Below are 5,000 nucleotides of genomic sequence, written 5' to 3' on the forward strand. Positions count from 1 at the left end.
GCGGCGCCGGCCGCTCAGCACGGGCGCTTATGGTGGTAAACTGCCGCGCGTACAGACCAACCGGCCGGGCTGCTGGTACTTAGCCGCTGAAACTATGGTCGATTCGAACATATATTAACATACGATTTTTATTCGATAAATCGTTATTGTACATATTAAACGTTAGTTTCCACCGAAAGAAAAATTTTTTAGAATTTTTTTTTTCCAAAAATTGCAAGAGTAAACTTTTTTAATATTCGATTTAAAAATTTTTAAATGCTTAATCCTTACATTAAACTACTGGGAGAACTCAGAAATCATAATGAAAAAAATTACAAAAATTTATTTTTCTCAGAAACTCCGAAAAACAGAGTGGTCGAATCCGTGCAAGCCGGAATTTTTCTAAGTCCCCACGGTCAAGAGTAAACTTTTTTAATAAGCGTTTTAAAATTATTTCAATGTTTAATCCATGCGTAAACATGACGTTTATTAACGTTTTTAACATTAAAAAAAATTACAAAAATTTATTTTTCAAAAAAAATGGAAAAAACCGATTCGTCGGAGCGAGGTGTCCAGCCCGTGCGGTAATTCCAGCAGGCGAATCGGACTTCCCGAAATTTTTCTAAGTCCCACGGTCGACACCAACTTTTTTAATAAGCGTTTTAAAATTATTTCAATGTTTAATCCATGCGTAAACATGACGTTTATTAACGTTTTTAACATTAAAAAAAATTACAAAAATTTATTTTTCAAAAAAAATGGAAAAAACCGATTCGTCGGAGCGAGGTGTCCAGCCCGTGCGGTAATTCCAGCAGGCGAATCGGACTTCCCGAAATTTTTCTAAGTCCCACGGTCGACACCAACTTTTTTAATAAGCGTTTTAAAATTATTTCAATGTTTAATCCATGCGTAAACATGACGTTTATTAACGTTTTTAACATTAAAAAAAATTACAAAAATTTATTTTTCAAAAAAAATGGAAAAAACCGATTCGTCGGAGCGAGGTGTCCAGCCCGTGCGGTAATTCCAGCAGGCGAATCGGACTTCCCGAAATTTTTCTAAGTCCCACGGTCGACAACAACTTTTTTAATAAGCGTTTTAAAATTATTTCAATGTTTAATCCATGCGTAAACATGACGTTTATTAACGTTTTTAACATTAAAAAAAATTACAAAAATTTATTTTTCAAAAAAAATGGAAAAAACCGATTCGTCGGAGCGAGGTGTCCAGCCCGTGCGGTAATTCCAGCAGGCGAATCGGACTTCCCGAAATTTTTCTAAGTCCCACGGTCGACACCAACTTTTTTAATAAGCGTTTTAAAATTATTTCAATGTTTAATCCATGCGTAAACATGACGTTTATTAACGTTTTTAACATTAAAAAAAATTACAAAAATTTATTTTTCAAAAAAAATGGAAAAAACCGATTCGTCGGAGCGAGGTGTCCAGCCCGTGCGGTAATTCCAGCAGGCGAATCGGACTTCCCGAAATTTTTCTAAGTCCCACGGTCGACAACAACTTTTTTAATAAGCGTTTTAAAATTATTTCAATGTTTAATCCATGCGTAAACATGACGTTTATTAACGTTTTTGACATTAAAAAAAATTACAAAAATTTATTTTTCGGAAAAAATGGAAAAAACCGATTCGTCGGAGCGAGGTGTCCAGCCCGTGCGGTAATTCCAGCAGGCGAATCGGACTTCCCGAAATTTTTCTAAGTCCCACGGTCGACACCAACTTTTTTAATAAGCGTTTTAAAATTATTTCAATGTTTAATCCATGCGTAAACATGACGTTTATTAACGTTTTTAACATTAAAAAAAATTACAAAAATTTATTTTTCAAAAAAAATGGAAAAAACCGATTCGTCGGAGCGAGGTGTCCAGCCCGTGCGGTAATTCCAGCAGGCGAATCGGACTTCCCGAAATTTTTCTAAGTCCCACGGTCGACAACAACTTTTTTAATAAGCGTTTTAAAATTATTTCAATGTTTAATCCATGCGTAAACATGACGTTTATTAACGTTTTTGACATTAAAAAAAATTACAAAAATTTATTTTTCGGAAAAAATGGAAAAAACCGATTCGTCGGAGCGAGGTGTCCAGCCCGTGCGGTAATTCCAGCAGGCGAATCGGACTTCCCGAAATTTTTCTAAGTCCCACGGTCGACACCAACTTTTTTAATAAGCGTTTTAAAATTATTTCAATGTTTAATCCATGCGTAAACATGACGTTTATTAACGTTTTTAACATTAAAAAAAATTACAAAAATTTATTTTTCAAAAAAAATGGAAAAAACCGATTCGTCGGAGCGAGGTGTCCAGCCCGTGCGGTAATTCCAGCAGGCGAATCGGACTTCCCGAAATTTTTCTAAGTCCCACGGTCGACACCAACTTTTTTAATAAGCGTTTTAAAATTATTTCAATGTTTAATCCATGCGTAAACATGACGTTTATTAACGTTTTTAACATTAAAAAAAATTACAAAAATTTATTTTTCGGAAAAAATGGAAAAAACCGATTCGTCGGAGCGAGGTGTCCAGCCCGTGCGGTAATTCCAGCAGGCGAATCGGACTTCCCGAAATTTTTCTAAGTCCCACGGTCGACACCAACTTTTTTAATAAGCGTTTTAAAATTATTTCAATGTTTAATCCATGCGTAAACATGACGTTTATTAACGTTTTTAACATTAAAAAAAATTACAAAAATTTATTTTTCAAAAAAAATGGAAAAAACCGATTCGTCGGAGCGAGGTGTCCAGCCCGTGCGGTAATTCCAGCAGGCGAATCGGACTTCCCGAAATTTTTCTAAGTCCCACGGTCGACAACAACTTTTTTAATAAGCGTTTTAAAATTATTTCAATGTTTAATCCATGCGTAAACATGACGTTTATTAACGTTTTTGACATTAAAAAAAATTACAAAAATTTATTTTTCGGAAAAAATGGAAAAAACCGATTCGTCGGAGCGAGGTGTCCAGCCCGTGCGGTAATTCCAGCAGGCGAATCGGACTTCCCGAAATTTTTCTAAGTCCCACGGTCGACACCAACTTTTTTAATAAGCGTTTTAAAATTATTTCAATGTTTAATCCATGCGTAAACATGACGTTTATTAACGTTTTTAACATTAAAAAAAATTACAAAAATTTATTTTTCAAAAAAAATGGAAAAAACCGATTCGTCGGAGCGAGGTGTCCAGCCCGTGCGGTAATTCCAGCAGGCGAATCGGACTTCCCGAAATTTTTCTAAGTCCCACGGTCGACACCAACTTTTTTAATAAGCGTTTTAAAATTATTTCAATGTTTAATCCATGCGTAAACATGACGTTTATTAACGTTTTTAACATTAAAAAAAATTACAAAAATTTATTTTTCGGAAAAAATGGAAAAAACCGATTCGTCGGAGCGAGGTGTCCAGCCCGTGCGGTAATTCCAGCAGGCGAATCGGACTTCCCGAAATTTTTCTAAGTCCCACGGTCGACACCAACTTTTTTAATAAGCGTTTTAAAATTATTTCAATGTTTAATCCATGCGTAAACATGACGTTTATTAACGTTTTTAACATTAAAAAAAATTACAAAAATTTATTTTTCAAAAAAAATGGAAAAAACCGATTCGTCGGAGCGAGGTGTCCAGCCCGTGCGGTAATTCCAGCAGGCGAATCGGACTTCCCGAAATTTTTCTAAGTCCCACGGTCGACAACAACTTTTTTAATAAGCGTTTTAAAATTATTTCAATGTTTAATCCATGCGTAAACATGACGTTTATTAACGTTTTTGACATTAAAAAAAATTACAAAAATTTATTTTTCGGAAAAAATGGAAAAAACCGATTCGTCGGAGCGAGCTGTCCAGGCCGTGCGGTAATGCCAGCAGGCGATCCGGGGTACTCGAAATTTTTCTAAGTCCCGACGGTCAAGAGTAAACTTTTTCATCACATATTTCAAAATTTTTTTAATGTTTAATCCACGCATAAAAACGCAGTTTATTAACGTTTTTAACGTTGAGAAAATTGACAAAAATTTTTTTTTCACTGAAAATGGAAAAAATGTATCGGTCGATGCGGGCTATCCAGGCCGTGCGGTAATTCCAGCAGGCGATCCGGGGTACTCGAAATTTTTCTAAGTCCCGACGGTCAAGAGTAAACTTTTTCATCACATATTTCAAAATTTTTTTAATGTTTAATCCACGCATAAAAACGCAGTTTATTAACGTTTTTAACGTTGAGAAAATTGACAAAAATTTTTTTTTCACTGAAAATGGAAAAAATGTATCGGTCGATGCGGGCTGTCCATGCCGTGCGGTAATTCCAGCCGGCGATCCGAGGTACTCGAAATTTTTCTAAGTCCGAACGGTCAAGAGTAAACTTTTTCATCACATATTTCAAAATTTTTTTAATGTTTAATCCACGCATAAAAACGCAGTTTATTAACGTTTTTAACGTTGAGAAAATTGACAAAAATTTTTTTTTCACTGAAAATGGAAAAAATGTATCGGTCGATGCGGGCTATCCAGGCCGTGCGGTAATTCCAGCAGGCGATCCGGGGTACTCGAAATTTTTCTAAGTCCCGACGGTCAAGAGTAAACTTTTTCATCACATATTTCAAAATTTTTTTAATGTTTAATCCACGCATAAAAACGCAGTTTATTAACGTTTTTAACGTTAAGAAAATTGACAAAAATTTTTTTTTCACTGAAAATGGAAAAAATGTATCGGTCGATGCGGGCTGTCCAGGCCGTGCGGTAATTCCAGCCGGCGATCCGAGGTACTCGAAATTTTTCTAAGTCCGAACGGTCAAGAGTAAACTTTTTCATCACATATTTCAAAATTTTTTCAATGTTTAATCCACGCATAAAAACGCAGTTTATTAACGTTTTTAACGTTGAGAAAATTGACAAAAATTTTTTTTTCACTGAAAATGGAAAAAATGTATCGGTCGATGCGGGCTGTCCAGGCCGTGCGGTAATTCCAGCCGGCGATCCGAGGTACTCGAAATTTTTCTAAGTCCGAACGGTCAAGAATAAACTTT

This window comes from Nomia melanderi, unplaced genomic scaffold (assembly GCF_051020985.1).
Source record: "Nomia melanderi isolate GNS246 unplaced genomic scaffold, iyNomMela1 scaffold0502, whole genome shotgun sequence".
In the NCBI taxonomy this organism is placed as follows: domain Eukaryota; kingdom Metazoa; phylum Arthropoda; class Insecta; order Hymenoptera; family Halictidae; genus Nomia; species Nomia melanderi.